The sequence below is a fragment of the Microcebus murinus genome, chromosome 23 (genome assembly GCF_040939455.1).
Source record: "Microcebus murinus isolate Inina chromosome 23, M.murinus_Inina_mat1.0, whole genome shotgun sequence".
Classification (NCBI taxonomy): Eukaryota; Metazoa; Chordata; class Mammalia; order Primates; family Cheirogaleidae; genus Microcebus; species Microcebus murinus.
This window is the reverse complement of record NC_134126.1, coordinates 13522150-13549119: the sequence shown is the minus strand read 5'-3', so window position 1 is coordinate 13549119 and position 26970 is coordinate 13522150. Positions and strand designations below refer to the sequence as shown.

The 26970-nt window shown below is 41.1% G+C and overlaps 1 protein-coding gene and 1 pseudogene across 2 annotated transcripts in view; one reads left to right on the top strand and one right to left on the bottom strand.

Annotated features, from left to right (window-relative positions):
* The window catches only part of RGL1 (ral guanine nucleotide dissociation stimulator like 1), a 244339-nt gene that overhangs the window by 46117 nt on the left and 171252 nt on the right, over positions 1-26970 (top strand). The window lies entirely within an intron of this gene.
* LOC105855582 (T-box transcription factor T pseudogene) lies at positions 7042-8041 on the bottom strand (annotated as a pseudogene).

The window sequence follows — 26970 nt, the reverse complement described above, 5'->3', positions numbered from 1 at the left end:
CCTTTTAGCATTTGGACCTCCCAGGATTACTCTGTCCCTTTAAAAGAATAATTCTGTGTCTTGGGTCTGAACCAGTCTCCTAGAAATTTTGAAGGACTATTAAGGGATGACACAACATGCTCTCTTTCCACAATATTGTCTCCTTAACTTCTAATTTCCTTGGCAACCTGATTTTTGATTTTCTGAATGGGTGTTACTCTGGTTGTTTGCCCAGAAAACAGCTCTGAATGAGGGACCACTGGAGGACGTTTTCTCTCTCTTGGGAAAGGAAAGGTTAAGTTTTATTTCCAAGAGCACTGGCTGCATGAATTCTTGGACACAGTGGTCCCCAGGAGAGGGTGGCGTGCCGAGCTGTGGCTAGTGCATGTGGTTCCACACAGGCAGGAGTGGGCTGTGCAGAGCTGCCTGTTTACAGCAGCTTCCTGAGTCTGCTAATACCAGATCGAGTGAATAAAAGATTAGGCTGAAGTTCCTGACCACTTCCTCTAGGTTATTCTGGATTTGAAATCCAGATGTGATTAGATTTCAAGTCCTATCAATTTCATATCCAGCTATGAGATAATATTAGCTGAAATTCTTGACATTTGCCAACCCTAGTCACAACCGATGCTTTAGATCATTTCAGCATAAAGCATTGGTCTTTTAGCTAATCTGAAAATATATTGCAGCATGTTGCTGGTAATGGATTTCTTGGAGTTGAATGTTTGGGTAGAGGATTGCGATTTGAGGTCACCGTCTGATTTATGTATCCTATGGTCATCATAACTCAGATTTGCAGATCTGGGTACTATTGGGACTGTGGGGCTATTATGCCTCACTTAATTGCATATTTAAATGTAAGGCTAGAACGAAAGCTTAAAAAGCAGATGGATTTGGAAAAGGAGATTGTCCTGTTTTGAGGTCATGTGTAAAGCCAAGAAATTGCTGGAGCAGTTCTGAAGGGGATTTCAGGCTTGTAATATTTCCACTTCTCTAAGCTTGCAGTCTGGCTGAAAATGTAGTAAGATCAGCCTTTTCCAAAGGTCTTGGTATTTCTGCAGCTGTTTTCAGAAACGCTTGAAGATGAAAAGCGAAGGAGTTCACAGAATCTTGAGTCTACACGCCCCAGTCACTAAAGCTCTGAGATGATCTAAGTGGGAGAGACTCGAAGCCACGTATGTGAAGGTGTGCTTGACACGGTGCATGTGCGGAGGCTGCTCTTCACATACGACGTCATGCCGATGGCACCTGAAAGCTTCGTGCAGAGCATCGGCTCCACAGCAAGTGCGCCAAAAGTCCTTTAGAGGAGCTCTGCACTTTATATCTCTCCATTCTATTATTTTAGATACCTTTTTGTCCCATTTGTGTGAGTCAGCTGGGCCATCTTTCTAAGCCTCATACTTTTTGAATTGGTGCAAATGTCTCAAACTTTCGAACTGGTGCAATTAATCCAATGTTAATATGTCATTTACTATCACTAATGAGAAATTATTTGCTAGTACTCTTAAAGCATTTTTAATGAATCCTTCCAGTATCATCATTCCTGTCCTACAGAAAAAGAATTCATGTGATTTGTGCAAATTATATGAACAGATCACAGGATCATGAGGACTGTAGAACAGTATATATTATATTGTCAGCTGCCAACTTTTAAGTGATTCAAGCTCTCCATGTATTAATATGTAAAGTGTCTAGGGAAGTTTAAAATAATAACAATGACTGGATTATATCAGTGATTTTAAAATATTTTTGGCAAAATAACTTATATAAAAATTCAATATGTTAAGCTACAAGTTCTATTTTGTTATCATGAATTTATTTTACAAGTTCAGGTTTCTATTAACTACCTATTTTCAAGTTAACGTAATGCTAACAAAGCTATTTATGAACACAAATATTTGAAATCTGAATTTATAGATGTGAGTTGGAGCCTCAATAGCCAATATATTTTTATTTGGTTGTCCAGCATTGAAAAAAATTTTGATTTATAGGTAAATTCTTGCAAATAAGTATAATTTTCTTAATAGCTAAGTCTACTCAGAATATTTTTCAGTCTGATTGACCCAGACACTTGAGAAATGATTAATAGGAAGTTTTGGATCCAGTTTGAATCACTGTATAACCATGGCTAAGAAGCTTCACTCTTCCCATTCTCTCTTAAACCCAGTCCAATTACCATCCTCTGAAACTGCACTTGTCAAAGTCCCTAGACTCCACGTGGTGAAACCTGGTCATAAATTCTCTGTTCTCACCTCATGGGGCCCATCAACAGCACTTGAGACTCTCCATCGCTCTGCCTTCACTGACCATCCAGGTTTTCGCCCTCCCCTGGCTTTATTCCCACCTCAGTGGCCACTTCTTACTTCCCTCTCTGCTCTCTCCTCATTGTCCTGACAACTTTGAAGTCCCCTCATCAGCCATGTCCAACCTTGGTTTCTCATCTGAACCACAGAACACAGAAGATGATTTGAGAGACTGTTTCCTCCATTTTTTTTCAAGGAAAATAACTATCAATAGTACCATTCTAGATGCTTAGGAGGGAAATTAATTCCTTACATACAATGGGTACCTTAGAGCATAGTCTTTTTTATTTTTTTCACATAACCTCAGTTGAGAAAGGTTGCTACGCTTGGTCTGCAGACATTAGGGATCTGAAGCATTTTCATGGCCTTAAGTTCCGTGTATACATTGACAACTCCCAGATTTATATCTCCAGCCCAGGCCTCTGTCTAAACACAACGTCGTGGTCTGTACAGCGTCTGTTCAACGTCTTGTCTTAAATATCGAACTGACATCTCAAATTTAGCAGGTTCGAAAACAAAGCCCGATCTTTCTCCCCAAAGCAGCTCTGCTCATAGTTGTCATCTATCAGGCCCTCAATTTTCATCACCCCTGGACTTCTCTCTTTCTCTCACATCTCACATTCAGTCCTTCAGCAAATCCTGTCTACTTTGCAAACATATCCAGAACCTGACCACTTCTTGCCACTTTTACCGCTCTGATCTGAGCCACATCATCTCTCTAGAGCTTGAAATATTTCAGTTGCCTCCTCACTGGCCTCCCTGCTTTCACTGTTGGACCCCGACAGGTCACGCCAAACACAGCAGCCAGAGTGAGCCTTGGGATGCCAGTCCACTGCTCAGAATCCTCTACTAGCTCCCAGTTTCAACATGTATGGCAAGAGCTAAAGACCGTGCGATGGCTATGCAGGTCTGTCCTGCATCTTTCCTGACGACTCCAGTCTTTTTGCTGTTCCTGCAATACTTTAGTCACCTTCCACCCAGGGCGCTTTCCTCTGCTTCCCCTCCCTCCATGGCTTACTCCCTCATTTCTTTCAAGTCTTTGCTGAGATGGTACCATCTCAGTGAGGCCTCTCCCTCCCAACCTTTGTGAAGTTGTAAAGCCCCTAATCACTTATTTCGTTCCATGGGGCTTATCATTTTCTAATATTTTATGTGGTTTGCTTATTCATTTTTGTTGTATTGCTCCATTGCTAGTGGGTAGGCTCCTTAAGGGCAGAGGTTTTGTCTATTTTTGTCCACTGCTGTATGCCAAGTGTCTGGAACAATCTTCACAGAGTCTGCTCAAGAAATAGTTGCTGAAAGAGTGAATGGCGAGTGCTCGATTTGAAATTTGAAATGTGATGGATGGAATTTTAGTCATTTAAAATTCCCTTTGTATTGCACAAAATACCTCTAAAATAATGTATTATGTAACGTTATGAGATGTTCAGTGGTGCTAAAAAAAACTGGGATACCTCAGTGCCCATCCCTGTTAAACATTTACTCAAAGACTCAAAATTGCTGTTGGTTTTGTATGTTGAGGTCAAATTTGAACTTTGAATTGCATGCATATTTTTCGTCTACAGTTTTTTGTTGTTTTTTTCTTTCTCATCTGCAGTGTTAAGCACCATGCATTTCAACCCTGCATGGCCAAATTAATCTAATTGAGCATACTAAAAATATCAGCAAGATTACTAGTATCTCAGATCCATTCTCTCCCTTTCCCACTCTGCTCTGTGATGCAGGGCAGGGGCTGACTGCTGCAGGTTGCCTTTGGTTATTTGAGCATCCTTCTATCTGGATTGGGCCAATAGGAGGCACTAGTAGGTGGGGGGGGGTGGAAGAAGCCAGGGTATTTTCCCCCTTCCTCTCTGCTTCTTTCAGCTCCCTGGCACCAGCAGAGTCTACTGCTTTAGCCATAGCTTCTGTCAAGGGACCCCAGCCTAGTGTTGTATTGTCCTAGTGGGATAATTTTATTTTTTACCAGCTCTGTGTTTAGTGATATCACATTGATGACTTAAAATAGGCCAGGATGGGAGTATCTACATATCAGAAATTGCAAATATTATAAATCATGGCTTTCCCCCAACAGAGAACCATTTTGTTAAACTTTTGCCAGCATATCCTCGTGAACCCAGCCCCTGTGTTCTGGCAACAGCCCTTTCTCCTTTTCTCTCTCCATTCTAGGAGTGGTGGTGGCTTCCAGTGGTTGCTAATCTCTGGATTCTTCACTCTTCCCTGTTTAGGACTCATATCCTTGATGCCTTCTGTGAGGAATTCCCTGCACTACAGCCTTCTTCCCTTTTAAAAGCAGAAAATGATTTCTGTTTTCCTATACTCTGACTGATACAAAACATAAGCTAGAGCAGCCATGCTATGTTTGAATGAACTCAAGGAGGATCTTTAGCAGCAATATAAAACAAAAGCCTTTGTTGACTCTAAAGTGTTTATGTTAGTGCCTTGCCTTGTGACAAATAAAAATACTTTGTTATAAAAAGTAATTTCTGAGGCCCAGTGCAGAGGCTCACAGTTACAGTCTGGAACTTTGGGAGGCAAAGGCAGAAGGATCGCTTGAGGCCAGGAGTTTAAGACCAGCCTGAGCAACATGGTGAGACCCCATCTCTACAAAAATAGAAAACTTAGGCAGGTATGGTGGTGCGTACCTGTAGTTCCAGCTACTCAGGAGGCTGAGGCAAGAGAATCACCCGAGCCTGGGAGTTGAAGGATGCAATGAGCTGTGATGACATCACTGCATTCTAGCCTGGGCAACAGCAGAGCCAGACTTTGTCTCAAACAAACAACAAAAAAATATTTGGTTCTGCCACTTACTGCACCATGACCTTGAGCAAAATCACTTACATTTTACAAATAAGGACAAGTGTATTTGCCTTATAAGATTGTCAAGATTAAGAACATTAAACAAAATTACAAATATAAAGAATGTGCCTGGCACAAGGTAATTCTCAAGAAATGTTGGCTGCTATTATTTTTATTGTCATAATCAAGAACCTTTAAACACTAAGGAATAAAAAACCAAACTCAAACTGGAGTAAACAGTAAGGAGATTCTTCATTGTACATAATGGAGAGTCGTGAAATGCAGCAGCCTCCAGGCATGGAATAATCAGGGCTCTGACTCCTTTTCTCTGCAGTGCCCCCAGTTCTGCCCTCTTCTTTGTATTGGCTCTGTCTCCAGGCTTCCCTCATTGTCCAGAGATGGCTGTGTCACCAAGTCCTGTGCAATTGTGACAACATTCTTCCTTGTTCACATCCATCATGGACAGAGGAAAAAAACCTCTTCCCCCAAACAGAAATATAAATCTGCTTAGGCCAGCTTAGTTTATGTGCCTACTCCCGGACCAATGACAGTGACCAGGGCAATTTCCTGTGTTGATTGGTTTAAACCTGGCTTCCTGAACCGGTCACTGGTAAGTGAGGTTGGGTGGCCACTAATGGCTTAGACTAATTGGGATCCACCCCTACGGTTAGAGATGGGTTCCAGCTTTCTCCTGATCACATGGCTGCACTATTGCAAGGGAAGGAGGGTTCTGTTAGAGAGAAGGGAGGAATAACTGGATGTTGGATGGACAACCAACAGCGTGGCATCTTCTGTGATGATTGCTATTTCGTTTTTTGCATGCTAGTTCATATGGGTCTCTTGAGGCCTTGGCTCAAATGGTTCCTTATCAGTGAGGTTTTCCTTGACTGTACAAGTCAGTTAGTCAGTAAGAGAGTGAGTCAGTCTGTCTCTCTCCACTCATGGGGACAGATCTGTTTTGTTTTATAATAAAAAGCTGCTTGTGTGAAAAAAGAAAAAGAAAGAAAGAAGAAGGAAGGAAAGGAGGGAGGAAGGGAGGGAGGGAGGGAGGGAGGAAGGAAGGAAGGGAGGGAGGGAGGGAGGCAGGGAGGGAGGGAATCTTAGGCAACAGATGTGGAAATTGAGACTTGGATGCATCAATTATTGCCCCTGAATTTACACATGGATTTGTTGATAAAACAGATCCTAGGTTTTGGTTTTTGGGACTACCAATCCAGTATACCACGGACTTTCAACCTTTTGGTGAAGAAAGGATGGTTTTTGGTTCTGTGAATTTTTTTTTTTTGTTTGTTTGTTTTTTTTTGAGACAGAGTCTTGTTCTGTTGCCCAGGCTAGAGTGCCCTGGCTCCAGTCTAGCTCACAGCAACCTCAAACTCCTGGGCTCAAGGGGTCCTCCTGCCTCAGCCTCCCGAGTAGCCGGGACTACAGGCATGCGCCAGCGCATCTGGCTAATTTTTTCCATTTTTGGTTGCCCGGCTATTTTTTTTTTTCTACTTTTAGTAGAGATGGGGTCTTGCTGTTGTTCAGGCTGTCTCTTGAACTCCTGAGCTCAAGCAATTCTCCTGCCTTGGCCTCCCCGAGTGCTAGGATTACAGGCATGACCCATGGTGCCTGGCCCGAAGTTTGCTTTTTATCTCACTAAAGTAGGACCCTTGGAGTTAACAAATTCTGGTGTGCCAAGGTCATCTATGTGCTGTTTGAGAAGCAAACAAAAACGTTCTGGATCTCAGCAAACTGTGAGTCATAGTGAATTAGACCCACTGCATTGATTCCATACTCGAATTCACCTGTAGCACATAATGCTGGGCAACATTGCTACTGCAGGTGATGGACAGATGGGCTATGGTGATGGGACTATGATCAATAGCAGAACATGTATTCCTCCTCTTACTTTAACACGAAGTTAATAAGGCTTTATTTCCTTCCTTTGACCCATGAGACTGCCATTTTGTACCCTCGTTGATCAATTAGATGAACACTGGTTGCCACAATAAAAAAGATTTTGATTCTCAGAGAAGGTGGTGGCATGCTGTCCATTTGGTATGAGGTAAGCTTGGGCCGAGGCATGGTGCTGGCTGTCAGAAATGTCTGCGACTGTGAGAGCCCCTTCATACAGTGGGGACCCTAGCGCAGGTAGATGGACCGGTGATATGGCTCAGGGGAGCATGCTGGTGTGGGCAGGCATTCCAAGGCTGGACCAGTTGTCATGGGACTGGAGCATGAATAAACATGCAGATGAATTGTCAGAATGTGTTGGCGAATTGTTCCAATGAGCATAAGGGTTGGGGTAGGGGAAGGAACCCTGGTTCCTCAGGAAGGGGTAACTTTCGCAGCTGTGTGTGGAAGGAAGTGTGGGGTGTTCAAACTGAGGATGGACATTGGCAGGTGGACAGAGGGAGCTGGTTCCAGGAGTAAGCCACCCCTTGATTAGGAGTACTTAGATTGCTGTCTGTCTTGGGGTTCTTCCATCATATCTTTGTATTGCTTCTTTCCTTTGCATCAAGGAAAGCTTTTACAAATGGATGGTGTTTAATTTTGAGCTGTGATTTTGTCATTCTGATAAGCTGTCGCAGTTACTTATCAACTGGGTCTTGGAAAGCAATGGCTGGTTGTCATGAGCTGTGGACTCTGACTTTCGTTATGTGAATTCAAGGCTTGTACTTATTAAGGGGTTCAATGTGATCTGGCCTCCTCCATGAAGCTTGTTGCTGAGCTTGACTTTGCTGAAAGACATGGGTGCCTTCATCCAGTGGGCCCTACTTGGGCGAGTTGGGGTGAATGGACACACAGCTGGGCACCTGCAGCTAAGGAGTGCCCTCTGGCACCCACTCCAGGTTCTCATACTTCCAGTGGAGGTTGTAGGCCTTCACGAAGTCCAGCAAGAAGGAGTGCATGGAGTTGGGATCCAGGCCAGACACGTTCACCTTCAGTATTAGAAACACCCTCCTGCCATACTTAGTCATCCACCCACTCCAGGTTCTCATACTTCCAGTGGAGGTTGTAGGCCTCCACGAAGTCTAGCAAGAAGGAGTGCATGGAGTTGGGATCCAGGCCAGACACGTTCACCTTCAGTATTAGAAACACCCTCCTGCCATACTTAGTCATCCACCCACTCCAGGTTCTCATACTTCCAGTGGAGGTTGTAGGCCTCCACGAAGTCCAGCAAGAAGGAGTGCATGGAGTTGGGATCCAGGCCAGACACGTTCACCTTCAGTATCAGAAACACCCTCCTGCCATACTTAGTCATGATCATCTCACTGGCGAGCTCCTTGAAGTGCAGCCCAGACTTGTTCTCCTCCGGGCCCATGTGCAGTTTGCACTCTGTGGGGTCACCCTTCTTGCTGCCTGCTGCTGCTGGCCCTTCATACACTTAGCAGGTGATCCACTCGGTACCCTGGGAGCTCATCCTCCCACCTGCTTCCCCGCAGCACCTTCTCATAAGCTCCAACTTGCTATCTGAGAGCCACTTTCACTTATCTTGGTGGCCAATCAGGCCAAGACTCATGAGGGTGCCTGGGTCCCAGTAGAGGCTGGGAGGAGGGTGAGGACAGAAATCTGGTGGAGGAAGAGTGGATGGTGAAGAAGAAGGTTATTGCATTTGAATTCTCAAAAGGTGTGAAGGTGTGACTACATTAGGCCTCTTGCTCTTTTGGTTTTCTTTCTTTTTTTGTCTGCCTTCTAAAAATTAATTTATTAATTAATTTTTATTTCAGAATATTACAGGGGTACATACAAACATTTTGGTTACATGAATTGCTTTTGTATAGATTGAGTCAAAATTATAAGTGTGTCCATCACCCATATTGTGTGTATTGTACCTGTTAGGTGTGAATTCACTCACCCCCACCTCTCCCCCAACCTAATTGACTTCCCTTGAATTTTATTACCATATGTGCACATGAGTGTTGATCTATTAGTTCCAATTTAGTGGTGAGTTTACATAGTTTTTATTTTTCCATTCTTGTGATATTTCACCTAAAAGGATGGTCTCCAGTTCCATCTAGGTTGTTACAAAAGTAGTTCACTACTTTTTGTGGCTGAGTAATACTCCATGGTATACATTTACCATATTTTATTAATCCAGTTATGTATTGATGGGTACTTGGGTTGTTTCTACATCTTTGCAATTGTGAATTGTGCTCCTGTAAACATTCTAGTGCAAATGTCTTTTTTATAAAATGCCTTTTTTTCCTTTGGGTAAATACTCAGTAGTGGGATTGCTGGATCAAATGGTAGTTTTACTTTTAGTTCTTTGAGTTATCTCCATACTACTTTCCATAGAGATTGTACTAGTTTGCAGTCCCACAAGCAGTGTATGAGTGTTCCTATCTCTCCGCATCCATGCCAACATTTGTTATTTGGGGACTTTTTGATAAAGGCCATTCTTACTAGAGATAAGTGATATCTCATTGTAGTTTTGATTTCCATTTCCCTGATGATTAGAGATGTTGGGCATTTTTTTCATATGCTTATTGCCCATTAGTCTATCTTCTTTTGAAAACCTGCTCTTCAAGTCTTTTATCCTCCATTTAATGGGGTTGTTTGATATTATCTTGCTGATTTGAGTTCTTTACAGATTCTGGTTATTAGCCCTTTATCAGATGTATAGCAACAAATATTTTCTTCCATTCTGTAGGTTGTCTATTTGCTTTGTTGATTGTCTCTTTGGCATGCAGAAGCTTTTTAATTTAATAAGGTCCCATTTATTTATTTTTGTTGTTGCTGTGATTGCCTTTGGGGTCTTCTTCATAAATTCTTTGCCTAGGCCAATATCTATAAGAATTTTTCCAACCTCTTCTTCTAGAATTCTTATAGTTTTGTGCTTTAGTTTCAAGTGTTTTGTTTTTCTTTTGTTTTTCTATCCCCTGTTTTTTCTGAGTTTTCCCCAGGATCAGAGAAGAAGTGGAAGTGGGTAACTAGAAGGAAAGGGGCAAAATCCTTTTGCTTATCTGGGTGCTGCTTATCTGGGTGCCAGCTTCCTCTTGGCCCTTTGATGCTTCCCACGTGTGACATACTTACATTTGTTTTCTCTTTTATGGGCTTCTCTTCTTTGGAGGCCCCTCACTGAGGACCTCTCTGCTTCACTGTTATTTGAACTTATCATGAGCTCCTGTTCCTGGAGGTTGACTGTATAACCTGTGATTGAGTCAGCCCTTTTAGAGGGGGCCCCAGTAAGACGTCTCAAGCCTGAGCCACCCTTAGCAGTGTGTTCAGATCCTGGGCAACTCAAACATCCCATGCAGAGCACAGCCTGCTGCCCTTGCTCTGCACTCTCCTTTTGCACACGGGCTCCAGCCAGCCTCTTTGGTGGAAAGCAGGCCGCAGGCTCTCTGTTCACAGACACCTGCATTCCAGAGGACACCTGTCACTTTCCCCCATGAACTGTCCCTGTATGTAGTTCAGTGAAGTTCAGTCCGTGGAGCCTGCAGTCATTCCCAGCTTCAGTGAGCAGGTTTCTGGGAGCCCTCCAACTCTCCCACCTCCACTGCATTTAATGAGTGTGTAGGAGGTGTGTGGGAGTGACAGAACCACCCCAGAGAGAAGTGAAATATAATACTCTACTCTTACGGGGTCTCTCCAACTCTCTCTTGTATTTGCTTAGGCTGAATGGGCTATGAAAGTGAAAGTCTAGGGGTCTTTAGGCTTCCCCTTAGCAAGGTTTACCGGGGAATCCATTGCACATTGTGCTATAATTATCTGGGTAATCCTGCTCTACATTCAGTTGAAACCCCAGTATTCAGCAGATTCAGCAATCTTGAGCTTTGCCCTGGGGTGCTGTGTCAGATAACTCATTTAGTTTCTCGCAAGGATTTACAGTGTTCGCAGAGAGCTGGGAATGGGGGCTAGGGGACAGAGGAGAAGCAGGAGACATTCACAGTCAGCAGCTCTGATGACATCTCTAAGAGCAAACAGGTATGATTACAAGTCACTGTATCTACCCAAGTGCTAAATTATTCGTCAGAGATGCGAAGTGTTGTGTGGTCTTGAGTAGGTCTCTCAGTTTTCCCACCTATAAAACTAGAGTAGCAATGCAGATGTACTTGGCAGGGCTGTTCTGAGGATTAAAGTACCCTAAATCATATAATCAAAATGATCATAAAATATTTTCCAAATTTTAAGAGCCATAGACATGAGGAAAATACTTACCAAGAGACCCCGTGAGGGGCTATGGTTGAACTGTCGGCCATTCCTTGTCGGCAGTAGTAATTTCCTGGCGGGCACTGGCCTGGGAGGGGCCTTGACAGACATTGCAGAGTTAGTTTAAGAAGGGCTGACTGACACATGGTTATTATTTTATCTTTCTAAAGCTGCAGTGTGAGGCCCGTGACAGCGGGAGGAGGCTGTGAGGTATTCATTTGACAGCCTGCCATTGTCAACTCTGATGGGAGGGAGACAGTCAGCGGCCAGGAGGGCAGCCTCAGGTTGTAAGCAATTCATTTTTAGTTCAGCTGCAATAACTCCTGCTGGTGATTTAATACTGTGACTTTGGAACTGTCCATGTGTGCTTGAGTGAATGAATAATTGTGTGTGTGTGTGTGCGTTCATATGAACAATTCCTATTCACTCACTTTGTGATTATCAGTGGGCCTCATTCTTCTTAGGTTTCGGAGGCTTGGTATTAAGCAAATTTTACTAGGATGACTTGGTTTTTTTGGACAAGGAAACTAACGTCGTGATAATAATTTAATTCACATCTTCATTGTTGTGGAGGTTGGCTGTTAGCAAAGGTGATAGATAATGGTGGTCTGATATGGACCTTGATCCCAGTTCCTAAAGCAGGATGGAGTTGTGGAAATGATGTTTTCTAGTCTAAAGTAAAGAAGTGTTTTGTGACATTCTTTTAAAAAGAACAGGTTGGGAAGTCCCTGTTGGACCTTAATTTTGCCACTGCAGATTATTATAGATTCCAGGTCCGAAGCCTTAGAGATACTCATCCCTGCTGAGCAAACCAGCTGCGAGCAAACCACATGCAAATCAGTTGGCACTGAATAGTCCACAGCATAGCTCTGACCTGCATGGCCTTCCTTTGCCTTTGATAATTGGAGGCGGTGGGATGGAGGTTTTTAAAAGGAGCCATGTTGCGTTTTTCTAAAATCTAGAAGTATAGCACCCCATTTTTTTCAAACGACCCTTTTGACTGAAATCATATTTTACAAATTCCAGGACAAGAGGTAAATTAGCCACTAGAATGTGATTTCCATGTGCTATAGATTGAATGCGCCTTTCCCAAATTCCCATGATCAAACGTAATCCCCAGTGTGATAGCTTTTGGGGTGGGACTTTTGGGAGGTGATTAAGTGCTGAGAGCAGAGCTCTCATGGATGGGATTAGTGTCCTTGTAAAAGAGGTGCCAGAGGGATCCCTTGTCCTTTCCACTGTGTGAAGACACAGAGAGAAACACGACCTATGAGCCAGAAAATGGGCCTCAGCAGACACTAAATCTACTGGATCCTTGATCTGTTCAGCCTCCAGAACTGTGAGAAATAAATTTCTGTTGTTTATAAGCTACTGGGTTTATGGTATTTTGTTACAGCTCTATTTGTTACAGCTCTATTGGACTAAAATGCCATGAGTGCAGAGATTTTGCATATTTTATCCACCACTGTATCCCCAGGCCCTAGAAGTGGGCCTGGCATATACTTAAGGTACTCAATGAATATTTGCTTAATGAATGAATCAATCAAAAAGGGCCTATAACCTACCATTAAGAGGAATCTTGGGATCTTGGCTCATCCTTGTCTCTTGTGGTCACCTCTGTGGGTGTCATAAGTGCTAAAATCTTAAGCCGTAACAAATATAGTTTGTTTCCATCACAGTGATTATCTATGAAATTACTATCCAAAGGTTTGACTCCCTTTTCAAAAATATTTTCTGAATGAATGCATATCATGGGTGGGGAATTTTTCCTCTTTGTGGGAAGATATTTATTTTCTGGCTTCATATATTATTTCATGCAGATGTCCCCTGTGACACTGACTTAACCCAACTACTAGGTTTTTCATTTTTTTACATTTGAGTCACACTCAACGCTGTGCCAGAGGACAATGTAATTCAGCTTTCTGATGGCCACATGCAGTTTTTGTAAGGTGGTCTACCTTGTTCTTTTTAAAACTGAGGACTAATTTAATATAAAAGATCAGATAGAGAACCAGTCACATCTATTCCAGCTTTGCCAGCATACACAGAAACACTCCACACCATGAAATCACAGAAATAAAATTCACACACCAAGATTAAAGGAAGATGAAGCTTTCTTTTGATGAGACATCAATCAACAAATAAAATTTTAGAATCAGCAATAATCTTTGTAGTTCATTATTTAATCTAAGCCCCTTGATTTATACTGGAGGAAACCAAGGTCCAAAGGAGTGCAGAGCAAGAAAAGTATAAGATCTGGAGTTAAGAATTATGTGCTCTGACTCACTGTAAAATTTTTTCCACAATACTGCCACAGCCAGCCAGTGGAAATGAGTGTCTTTTTATATTTTATCTTCTTTAATCCTAACTACCATCTCTACTAGGTGGGTATGGTTATTTTTATTGTAAGAATGCGGAAACTGAGGTCTAGAAAGATTAGGAAATTTGCTTAAATTAAAGCTACACAGCTGTTAAGCGGCAGAGCTGCATTGGAACCTATTCGAGTCTATAAAATGCTACATACGAGTTACCGCCCAATGTCCCCTTCTGGGCCTCGCTGTGAAAAGCAAGTGTTTGGATAATGCCTGAGATCCTTTCAAGACCACAAGTCCTGGAGATTCTACGTTTGATTCTGTTATCTTTACTGATGTTTAGCTTTGGAGATTTAATCTACCCTTCTTTCCTCTCTCCTTGGGTGGTGAACTGATACTTAGATCTTCACACATCTTTCTCCCAAGATGGTGTAGAGGACCAGTGGAGACTGCACAGGTCTGTTTCTTTTAGGTGTAAGCCTTGTTTCTCAGGGTGCTGTGCATCACTAGCATCTTAAATAGTTAGGTGGTAGATGCTATTGGCATTTCATTTTCATTTAACAGCACCAAAGAGCTAACGATTACTACTGTTTTACCAATTAGTTCATGCAATCCTGGCTCACAGACCAAAGTATTAATATCATTTCCAGATCTATATTGGTATGGATTTCCCAGAAAACCAATAGGAAGTACACACATACACACACACACACACACACACACCCCACATGTATAAGCCACATTCTTCCTCTCTATATATACAGGGGGTGTGAGGGGTGTGGAGAATGTGGCCATGGAGGCCGAGAAGTCCCAGGATCAATTATCTTTGACTTTCATAAGTACTGTTTCTTAAAACTGACCAAAGAACATCTTCAGCTAAGGAGCTTTGTTAGATCTCCTTTCACCTTTGCTCTTCTCCCCCTTTACAAAGAGAGGTCTATGGCTTCCTCAGCCTGAACCTTATAGAGTTCATTGTTTGAAGTGTAAAAACCTCTAGTGCACCAAAGTGATTTCCAAAAGTATCGGTGTCACTTATATTCAAGATATTAAACATACTTTCTCCACCTAGATCATTAGGGAGTATAGGTCTAATAAAATTTTACTTTTTATGTTTAATAATTATTTATGAAAATGTATATTTATGTTGTTTCGATCAATTATGTACTAATCATAATTGAGGATACAACAGAGCAAAACATTATTTAACTTATAGCCTATAGACAGAGAAATTTAAAAAATCATTTTTGATTTATATATGATACTGTTAAATTTAAAACTATTTTACACTAAGATAAAATACTCTAGCAAAGGTGAAACATATATACCATCTCAAGGAGCTAAAGGAATGATTATGTACTCGGGATATGGTGATACTTCAGATAAACTCTGCCCTCATGGCTGATATACAACTGGGGAGACAGAACATAAATAAGTAAATTAGCAAATATGCAAGATAAATTCAGATCATGGTAGATTCTATGAAGAAAGTAAGCAAGAGGGTCATCAAAGAAAGCCTCTCAGAGGAGGTGACATTTGGTATGGGCACAGAAGAGGTCCTCTCTCTCCTTGAACAAACACATCCTCTTAGGTGAGGGACAAGGATGGGGTGGGGAGGGGAGCAGAGCTCATTTTTGTTAAAGAGAGCTTGTTCATGTATATTTTAAATATTAATAGATGCTAATGGAAATCAAATAGCTGTGGTACTTATATTCTACTGGATAAATTTAAAAGAGTGATATAATACAAATTTAAGATACATTTAAAACAGTACAAGAGGTACCATATATCAGAAATTATATCATCTGCAACTATTTAAACTACAATGGAAAATTTTTTTCATATCAACCTAAAATGGACAAGTGGTAAATAGTTTATTAAAATTGTTTAAGGGGTACAAAGAACTTTCAAGGCCATTGGTGCAGTGGCTTAGAATATGGACTTGAATTTAGGCCACTTGGACTGGAATCCTGCATTCACTATTCTGGTTGTGTGATGAGGGTCAGTTCTGTGAGCCACAGTGTCTGCATCTACAAAACACTACCTGACGTAGAGGAAGTTTGAAGTTGAAGTGAAATAATGCACACAAACTGCTTAGTTCAGAATAAGGAGTCAATAATCTTATCTATATTATCAGCATTGTAGCTTGGCTCTCAACTGTGTAGTGCTGATCCAACTCTGTCATCTCTTGTGTGGTTGCAGAGCAAGCTGAAAGGGAAGTTGTGAAATCTAGCCCTCTGCTGAGCTAGGGTAGCACTTAGAGGCAAACTACACTGTTCATTTCGTTCCTTCTTAGTTGCTTTCTGTGTCATTTACTGGTCTTCATCCACTGATTGATGATCCAAGGTGTGGAGACACCTGCCGAACTGGCCCACACCTCTGCTAATATTGCCTTGACTACCGTGTGACATCTTCTCCTTGCAGCTGAATAAAGACGTCATTCTGAGGAAATCACACGTTTTCTTTCTCTCCCAGTGCACGAGTATCTATCTCTTAGTGAGATGCAATCATCGGGGAGTATTTAGCCTCTCCCTAAGGAGAAGCTGATGGCACTGGCTCTACCTCCTGATGCCCTTACTGTGACTTCCTCTTTCATTCTGTTGCAGAGTCCTTAAACTTTTTAAACAGGGGGCCAGTTCACTGTCCCTCAGACCGTTGGAGGGCCGGACTATAGTTTAAAAAAAACTATGAACAAATGCACAGTGAACAGATGCACTATGATCAAATGCAAGTTCCTTTGCACACTGCACATATCTTATTTTGAAGTAAAAAAAACAAACAGGCAAAAACACCCCCATGTGGCCCACGGGCCGTAGTTTGAGGATGCCTGTTAAGGCCATAGGGCCTTCATGAGACGCACCTGAGCCTTACTGGGAAGAAGTAACTGTTTTCAAAGGAAAAGGGGGTCTTAGAAGCAAGTTGACCTAGTCTGGTGGGGTGAAGAGAAGAGAAGCTGAATGAAGGTGGCATTAGAAGAAGAGAGGATTTAAAATTATCTGAGGGAATGTGTGTGAAAAGAAACTGGAAGATGGGAGGTAAAGTATGGTAGAAAAATTACCTTAAAAGAGTCTGCCAAAAGCAAAAGGATTCACTAAGATATATAGCAGAAGGAAAATTGTGAAATGAAGTAAGGGGAAAATACAGCTGATAGATCACCAGGGAGATAGAGCAAGGTCCTTAAAAATCATTATTGGGAAGTTTAAAGTCAAAATATTAGAGTAAAAAGATACTTGGAAATACACAGCTTGCCTGTGCCTGGCTCATAAAAAATATGACAGGAGAGCTGATCCTATGCCTCTGGCACCCACACAGCAAGTATGCCTGGAAATAAAATTTTTCATATTACTCCTGTATTCCCCCTTCACCCACAGGCATTGCTACCATTCTTTTATTTCATTCCCATTGGCCCCAAACCACATATGCACCTGTAAGAACTGACCCAGAGGTGTGCCAGCACGCAAAGGTCTACATTTTGGGGCTGCCATTTTCCGGCAAAGGATCAGTTTGCTTAAGTTGTCTATTTCCTCTCTCACACTACTGACCTGTCCATATTGCAAGTGTTTATTGACAGTTTCCCTTCGTTCAGTGGAAGGCCCTTTGAGCCAGAGACTGCAGCTGCTTTGTTCATTGTAGAGTCCAGGGACCTAATGTGTGGACAGTGGATTCGATGGGGAAGGAGTAGGAGTTTCTGTGTAGATACCAAGTAGGAAGTAGTTTTGGTGAGTTAAAAGTGGCCTGATTTAGAAAGTTGGAAGCTATAGCACAAGGAAGTGTCTGTTTGAGACTTTTAGGAGATATATTTTGAGGACAGAACAGGACTTGGTGATTGATTGGATGTGGGTACTGAGCAAGGCAGAGGTGTCAAGAATGATCTGGACAGAGCTTTGGACAGGTGGTGGTGTCATTGACTGTAACAGAGAACGCTGGAGGAGGATTGAATTCAGAAGAGAGATAAAAACCTGAGATATTCAGGTAGAAAGGTTGAGTTGGCAGGTGGACACGGAGAGCTCAGAGTGATATCCTCTCCCCTTCAATTCTCTAGACCTGACCTATTGCCTGATCCCACCCCTCTGTTTCTAACCACTTATTGAACATACTCACCTGGAAGAGCCACAGGCTGCTCACTCTCAGCATGACTTAAACTCAACTTACCTTCCTCTTTGATAGCCTGGTTTTCTTCCTGTAATCCCAATCATTCAGTGGGAATTATCTTCTCCTGGTTCCTCTGTCTCTCCCTGACCTGCAAATTTATTCCACTCATGTTATGTCAGCCTCTTTGATCTGTATGTTTCTGAACTCTCTTCTCTTATTTCCATTTCCACTGCCAGATGCTCATTTTGCATTTGCCTATTATAATAGCTTTTCAAATGTGTCTCCCTGACACTATTATTCCTTAACATCAAGTAAACTTCCTCACTGCTATCAGATGAACTCTTTCAAAGGCTCAACAGTAAGCATAACTTTCAAACTCCAAAGTATGTCAGAAAATGCCTTTCGCTTTCTGGCCTCTGCATACCTCACGAATCTTGTCCTCTTCCCTTAACCAATCTGCAATTCAGTTTTTCTATGACTTGCTATTATCTAAATGTGCACTCTCTAACTTCTGCACCCTTGTGCTTGTTGTTTCTTCTCTCCAGGATGAAATTTCTCCAGCTTAGGCCACCTCGTATGCTATTTTCTTTCCTTGGAATATGTCCCCCTCACCCCAGGTTTTGGCCAGTGTAAACATTTCCTCCTCTTAGAAACCTCCACTTTGCCTGTGTCTTGGTTTAGCTCCCTTGCTTTCATTTTCAAAGAGCCTCCTTTCCCTTTAAGGCACTTATCACAATGGTGATGATTTATTTATGTGATCATTTATTTAATGACCGTCTCTCACACGAGTTTATAAATCCCATAGGGGCAGGGTCTATGAACGTCTTGTTCACCATTGTGATTCAGCATCTGTGAGTTGCAGTTGAAGGCATGGATGTAGATGAAATAATTCAGGGAGAGAATTTAGAGTAAGACAGCTAAAACAGAACACTCGAGAGCACAGATATTTAAAGGGCTGGACGTGAAGGCAGATCCCATGAAGAAGTCTGAGGAGGAGCATTGCAGAAGGTAGAGAACAGGGCAGGACAGTGTCAAGGCAGATGGAGAGAATTCCAAGAAGGAGGGAATGATCACTAGGATACGACACAAAAAAGATAAATTAACCTTAAAACATAGCAATGGAATCTATCCAAAATGAGCCCTACACAAAGAGATATGAAAGACTGAAAAAAACCAAAAAGACCTGGGGGCAATAAAAATTGACTAACATATCTAAATTGGAGTCTTCAGAAGAGAAGAGAGAAAGAACAGAAATAATATTTGAAGAAATGATGACCAAATATTTCTCAAATCTTACAAAAGGTATAAACTCACAGATCTAAGAAGCTTAGAACATGAAGCAGGATACATACTAAGAAAACTGCACCAAGAACATTATAATCAAATCACATAGAGTTACTAATTCTGAAAAAAAATTTAAAAGTAGATGGAGAAAAAAAGGACACATTACATGCAAAGGACCAACAAAAAAGAATTACAACAGACTTTTCTTCAGAAACTATGCAAGTTAGAAAACATCTTTAAACATACTGAAGAGAATAATATCTTTAAAGTGCTCAGAAAAATTTTGTCAACATAGAACTCAGTGAAAATGCCTTTCAAACATGAAGACAAATTATTTATTTATTTATTATATATTCATTTTTTAATTTTTTATATCTGGGGTCTTGTTCCGTTGCCAAGGCTAAAATGCAATGGCATGACCATAACTCTCTGCAGCCTCAAACTCCTAGGCTCAAGTGAGCCTCTTGCCTCAGCCTCTTGAGCAGCTGGCCACTATAGACATGTACTACCATGACTGGCTAATTAAAAATATATATGTATATTTTTTAGACATGGAGTTTTGCTATGTTACCCAGGCTTGTCTCAAACTCCTGGCCTTAAGCAATATTCTTGCTTCGGCGTCTCAAATTTTAAGATTATAGGCATGAGCCATGACACTCAGCCAAATCCTTTTTTAGACAAAGAAAAGTGAGAGTTTTTGGCCATCACACCTACACATAACATATGTTGAAGGAATTTTGTCAGGCAAAAGGCAAATGATATCTGATACAAACTAGAAAGCTACAAGTAAAGCTATCTTTATTCACTGATGGCATGATCAAGCGTGTGGCAAATCCTCATGATTTGTTCCAGTACTGGAACTTATTTGTTCCAGTACCAAAAAACTACTGGAACAAATAAGTGATTTTAACAAGATTTCAGGATACAAAATCAAAATGCAAAAATTTCTATATGTATGTACTTGTATATGTTAGCAATAAACAAATAGAAACTGAAATTAAAAATAAGATAGTATCATTTCAATAGCATCCCAAACATGAAATACAGGGGTGTGATGGTTAATTTTATGTATCAACTTGAATGGGATACAGGATGCCCAGATATTTGGTTAAACATTACTTTTGGGGTATGCTTGATTGAGATTAACATTTGAATGGGTAGACTGAATAAAATAGATTGCCTTCCCCAATGTGGATGGGCCTCCTCTAACCCAATCTGTTGGAGGTCTGAATAGAACAAAAGGCAAGATAAGGGAGAATGCACCCTCTCTGCCTGTTTTCAAACTGGGACATCAGTCTTTTCCTGCACTCAGACTGGAGATTACATCATCAGCTTTCCTGGCTCTCAGGCCTTTGAACTTGGACTGGGATGTACAGTATTGGTTCTCCTTGGTCTTTGTGGATGGCAAATGGTGGGACTTCTCAGCCTCTAAAATTGTATTAGCCAATTCCAATATATATAAAATTGTTTTGGGGTTAAAGTAAATAAAATATGTGCAAGACCTCTACCCTGAAAACTAGAAACATTTGTTTCTGAAATTAAAAAAGATCTAAGTGAATTGATTTACCATGTTTATGGTTTAGAATATTCACTATTGTTATGTTTTCAGTTCTCTTCAAATCCATTTCTAGATTTAATGAAATTCCATTAAAAGCCCAAGCAGACTTTCTTACAGAAATTTCCAAGCTAATTCTAAAATTTATATGGAAATCTAAGTGCTACAAATAGCCAAAACAATTTTGAAAAAGAACAAAGTTAGAAGACTTATACTTACTGACTTTAACACTTACTATAAAGCTATAGTAATCAAGTCAGTGTGTTATTGGCATAATTTAGGCACATAGATAAATGAAACACAATAGAGAAACCAGAAATAGACCTATACATATATGGTCAATTGATTTCCAATAAAGATACCAAGGTAATTCAGTATGGATAGGATTACCTTTTCAATAAATGATCTGGAACAATTTGTTATCTATATAGAAAAAAATGAACCTCAATCCTTACTTTGTCATACATAAGAGTTAACTTGAAATAGATCATAGTCCTGAATGTAAATTTAAACTATACAACTTCTAGAAGAAACTTTATAACCTTTGGATAGGCAAAGATTTCTTAGGACACAAAAAAACATTAACATAAAATAAAAAGTTTACAAATTGGGCTACATCAAAATTTAAAACCTTTGCTCCTCACAAGATATCAGTAAGAAAATGCAAAGGCTGTTCTCAGTCTGGGAGAAAATTTTATATAATAGATATATTGAAATTATATATATTATATATTATTTCATATTATAAGGACTGGTATCCAGAATATGTATAGAACTCTTTCAGATCACTAATAAGACAAATTATAAAGTCAATAAAAATGGACATATTTGAACAAACTTTGCCAAGAAGATATATAGTATATCCATGAATAAATGCTCAAAATCATTCAGCATTAGGGAAATGAAAATTATAGACACAAGGTAATACAGTGTACATCCAGTAGAATATTAGAGTGGGTTAAATTAAAGGAGCAAAAATACCAGCTGTTGGTGAGGATGTGAAACAACTGAAACTCTCATACACTGCTGATGGGAATATAAAATTGTACAACCACTTTGAAAAATAGCTTTGGCAGTTTCTTATAAAGTTAAACATACGATTACCATACGATTCAGCGATTCCACTCAGGTATTTGTCCAAGAGCATATGTACACATATAGAGTTGTACACAAATATTCCTCTCACCTTATTTAAAGTAACCCAAACTGGAAACAACATGAATGTCTACCAACAGGTGAATATAGAAATAAAACGTTTAACAACAGAATACTACTCAGCAATAAAAAGGAATAAATTACTTAAACATATACCAACATGCATGAATCTCAAAATAAATGCAATAAGTAAAAGAAGTCAGACAAAAAAGAGTAGATATTGTGTGATATTCTATGACATCAAGCTCTAGAAAAGAAAAACATATATTCACAGCAAGCAAGTTGGTGGTCGCCCGGGGCCAGTGATAGGGTGAGACCGATTGAGAAGGGGCTTTAGAGAGTGACCTTTTGAGGTGTGGAGATGTTTTATATCTTGACTTTAGTGTTGGTAATATGGGTGTATACTATTTGTGAAAACTCATAGAATATAGTCTTAACATGAAATATATAAATATATAAATTACTCCTCATTAAAATTGTGCTTGTGTGTTTTGAGGAGCAAGGTATTGGAGTTGGTAAAAGGAAACTTTATAAAGGTGTTGACAATTTCTCTGTTGTATAAAGCCTGTTCCACATTGGGCACCGTGTCAGGCATTCCTGTGACTTTTGGCTGTGATACAAAGCAACTTCTCTCTTAAAAACTCAGACCGAGAGACAGGAGTTCTCTGCTAGAAGTCCTAAGCAGGACCCAGAGGAAGGTGCCTACACGGCCTGTTCCAGCCACAGCGGATCACAAAGGAGTTTAACTTGCCACCTCCTCCCCTAAGATGATAGAGGGAGTGTGTTAGGTTGGTCCAATGGCTCAGACTAAAGCATTGGAGACTCTTAACATTTAAAATTGATGCCACTGCTAACGTACTGCTTCAGTGTAACCAAGGCCATGCCTTTCTGTTTCAATTTCCTTTGTGGTTGTGTGAGACCAGGTATGACAGTCCATTATACATGGAAGGCTAGTGTTGCCAGATTTTAGTTTGGAGAGTACAGAGCATAATTTTGACTAATTGGTCCAGTAGGAGCTGGAGTAGAATCTATACAACTCTGGAGGTCTGTGGCAAGGAAACAGGAGGGGAGAGAGATTTAATCAACCTTCACCCAGACAGCCTGTTGACAGATTGCTAGGCTGACTTAATCGATGTACTTATTTCTCAGGTAAGACCTCAAAAACTATTTGGATCTGATTTCACTATACTTCATCCTGTTCATGATTTCATACTCACAAACTAACGAGCCTGGAATTCTTTTTTAGGGCACACAAAACAGAAAAACATAAAACCCCACACTTTCTTTTTGTCCAGGCTGAAGTGGAGAAATGGAATGAGTCCACACAAGTTGTGACTCTGAGTCTACTTAAGCATCACTAGTGTACAAGTCGTTTTTCAGTCCACAATGAAGTTAACAATGAAAATCTTGCTGGCATCCAGAGTCAGTGGCAACCGCAATTGGAATAATGAACTTGAGAACTGAATTCACTTCAGCTGTAAATCATAAACCCATCGCTTTCCAGAGCAGAGGCAAAAGTGAAGGAGTCATTGAATATTATAAGATTCCATATGTCATTTTAAAGAAGGCTTAAAAAATAATTAGCCTTAAAGATGACCGTACTTCTGTAGCAAAAATTTACATATGTGACTAAGAAGGGAAAGAACTACAGTGTCAACATTTTGCTTCTGTTTTCTGCCACTTCTTTTTAATAGTGGGATAATTGTTTACTTAGCTCTGGTGGGCAGAGCAGAGGAAGCCCGATAGGCAGCAGAGAATGCGGAGGAGCTGGCGAAGTAGCATCTGAAGGGAGGCAGAAGCAGCTGGCGCTGAGCGTTGGGAGATAAGGGAGCACAGATAAGGAAGCACAAATGTCAGATAATCCAGTAGGCCTCTCCCCCACTGCCTTATGATAGAGAGTTAGTATTTCTCCTTAAGCATTAAAGTTAACGAAGCCAGAAATTAACATGGCTACAAATCTGTGAAAATTTTGAAAGGCCATGACTTAAAAGGAAAGCTTTGTTCTGAGTCAGAGAAATCTGTTTTCAAATTTGGACTCTGCTGTGTGACCTTGGGCAGTCCACTTAACTTCTCTGAGCTTAGTTTCATCTGAGTAGGGAATTCACACTTAATCTCACAGAGTCCTCAATGTAACACATGTGTGCATTTCTCTCTTCTAACACCCATCCTATCATTTTGAGATATGCCCTATCATTTTGGAATGTATCTCTTTCTCCTCATATGATCATGTGGAATTCTCAGTAATGTATATTAAGAACTCCCAGCTTGTAGGCTAATTCATGGAGGAAACTTGCTTATTTATCTTTGATTCACCCTGCCCCGTACACACCTGGCGCAGTGATTAGGCCACAAGTAAGTAAAACGTTAGGACCTTCTTCCCTCCTGTGCATAACATGGTGCTAGGTGAGATGTAAACAAACTGCCTGTCCTGTCCCTGCAAGTTTGCCATCCTGTTGCAGTACGTCAGTCAGATTGGCCCACCGATGACCAACCCTCCCCCCCCCCCCCAGCCAGGAGGTCAGGGATGCTAAATCTTTAATTTGCACAATGGCTATTGTGCTAAGGGGTCTGAATCCAAGACACAATCTTAGTTCAGTTTCTACTTTGATTTATGGGAAATAGCAAAGTCAACCTGTGGCAATGAAAAAAAATGGAGAAAGTGAAAAGTCCTGTAGAAGTTTGAGGAGGGAAAAATAAAGAGAAAAGAAACTGTAACCTAGTTAGAACGAAATGGTAACACAGAATGAAATGATCCTCTTTCCCTTCAGACAGATGTGGGAATGGATTTCATACGGGCTCGGAAACTGAAGCTGACACCCAACTGAGTGTTCAGGCCTACGTTCCATCCACCCTCATGTGCTGATATTGAAATTGAGGCATTTCACAAACTTGGCTATCAAATACTGTTCGTTTGCGGAAAAAGGGCAGATAAAATGGGCCAATTAGAGCACAGCCACATCTGTCAAAACTCTAACCCTTAACCTTAGCAAAAACATAATCTGGGATCAAACACAGAAGCCCTGCAGATGTACATAAGCCATTTGATGCAGGCTTTGAAAAGACTGTGACGGATGGCTGGTGCTGTTCTGAAGGCCTGATGAGAAATCCAGGCTTAGTCCTGCTAGGAATATTTGCAATTTTCAAGAAAAAGTAGGTTCTAATGCAGTAACATTTAATATATCCCAGCCATGTCCTCCCCACAGGCTCAGTTGAAAACACTGCTGACTCTGTTGCTATGCAAAGCAGTTTCCAAATATGTTTTCAAAACCTGTTTGAAATTTGAGAATCGAATTAGGTTTTCAACGGCCTCCTTGAGGCTTAAGACCTCTTGGTTCACTCCAAAATAGTGGGAGGGTTTCATTTCTAATGGACTATGGAGGTTAGATTCAATAGCTGCCTCCCATCCACCACGCACATGAATGCAGGATGCATTCTCTATGGTACGGACACCCTCAAAGAGCTTGAAGTTAGAGGGGAAAAAAAACATGGGAGAAATGAAAAAAAGAAACTGGAGAGTCCTTATAGGATTCACTAAGAGACAAATGGGCTCTCATTAAAAACAGATGGTGTCTTCTCTAATCTATGTGGAACATGACCAATGTAACAGTTTTTACTGAATTTACTGATAAAAACGTCACTATGCTATGGCAAGCTTGAGCCTTTGGGAGGGTGTTTTAGAATTCCGTAAGGTTTGGGTTTGACTTTGTGTTCACTCAGGCCACACAGGTCACCAGGGGAGAAGCTCACAAGATCTGTACAGGAGGCAGAGTCAGGAAGCAGCATTTCTGGAGGTTTTCCCTTCTTGGTTTCATTGTCTCTCAGTCTTCCTCTGTTCTTCTGGGTCACTGAGTTTTTTATCCCCCATGGGAAAGGTTTGCCACGTTGAGCCGGTAGTAGAACCGACTGCAACCGAGGAACGCGTTTCCCTCCCTCTCCGCTGCTGGGTGAGTGTGGGACCCTTTGCCCTTAGCACAACTCATGGGGATTTGCTCCTACTCCAGAGGTCAAGATCAGGGAAGGAGAAACATAGTTAGATGGGGATACAGATGCTGCCCTCAATATAAAGCTCCTTGCACCTAGTCTTGCAAGATGGCGTCTTGGTATTCAGCAACCCTAACTTAATCACTCCTACGTGAAACTACTCAAAGAATCCTCTGTGTGGGGCAAGGTGCTGTCTGATCCAATGAGAGAGGAATGACATTTAGCAGTATATGGTGTAAGTGAAAATCGTGGTGTCCTTGCTATTGGTGACTGCGAGAGAGGATCAGGATTGGCCTAGAGCCAGAAGGGTGTTCTTGAAAGAGATTCCCCCTGTTGGGACCTTCCATTTTCCTATGGCCTAGTAAAGTGACTGTAATTAAATGGATTAAACTTCCGTGTATGGTAACGTAAAAGACTGAGATCAGATGGCCCTTTAACCTGAAATGTATTAATAAAAAGACTAGTCTATTTGGAAACTAGTTAAAATGATTTTCTGCATTAACTGGTAAACTAAACTAATTTATTTCCCCACAGTCTAACATTTTTGGATTTTTGTATTCCTCCCGTGAGAAGCCTACTTCTGAATCCTTTCAAGGCCTCAGATTCTCACTTTTCAAACATCTATATGATGTTATTTTGTAAATGGAACATGGACTATTTATTACAGGATAGCAGTGGAGCGGAGTGGGAAGGGCCCAGCTCTGGGGTCAGGAGGACTTGAGAGAAACCCTGGGACTTATTCCTTAATCTCTCTCAGTTTGAACTTCTGAGGCTGTTCCGAGGATGTGAGGCTTGTGAAGTGCTAGCCGAGTACCTGGCACGGCCAGTGCTGAATGCACTGTGTTGGAAGGTCATGTCCATGTTGCTGTCGTCATTATTGAGACCTAAAGGGTGGCTGCGACCCGAAACAGCTTAAATTCCTCCAACTTGAAGATAAAAATTAGCCCGTGACTATTGAGCTGGATGATGCTCTCCTAATGATTTTTGCATTTTTCCCACATTCAGCCAGTTAAAGCTGGAGTTTACAGAATTGTGAAACATTTAACCCCGGGACAGTCATGTTTTACAGTTTTTGTTTCATTCTAAGCTTTCAAGCAACATAATCACTGAGCTTTTTTATTGTAATAAAAGGACAGAAAAAATTCAGTCTCCTAGAATTCCCTCTATCTCTCCGAATGCTGAAGGATTTTTTGTGATCTCAGCTCTGTTCTGTTCGGGTTTCCTCTCCCTCCCCCACGTCTGTCTTTGCAGATTTGTTACCAGACCGCTGCCCTGAATGGAGACCAGGAAGGGAGCCCAACTGTTTTCCTTGTGTTGGCTGTCTGTGCGGAGCAGGAATTGCTGAGCAAAGAGCAGCATTTCTCCAGGGAGGTTCACA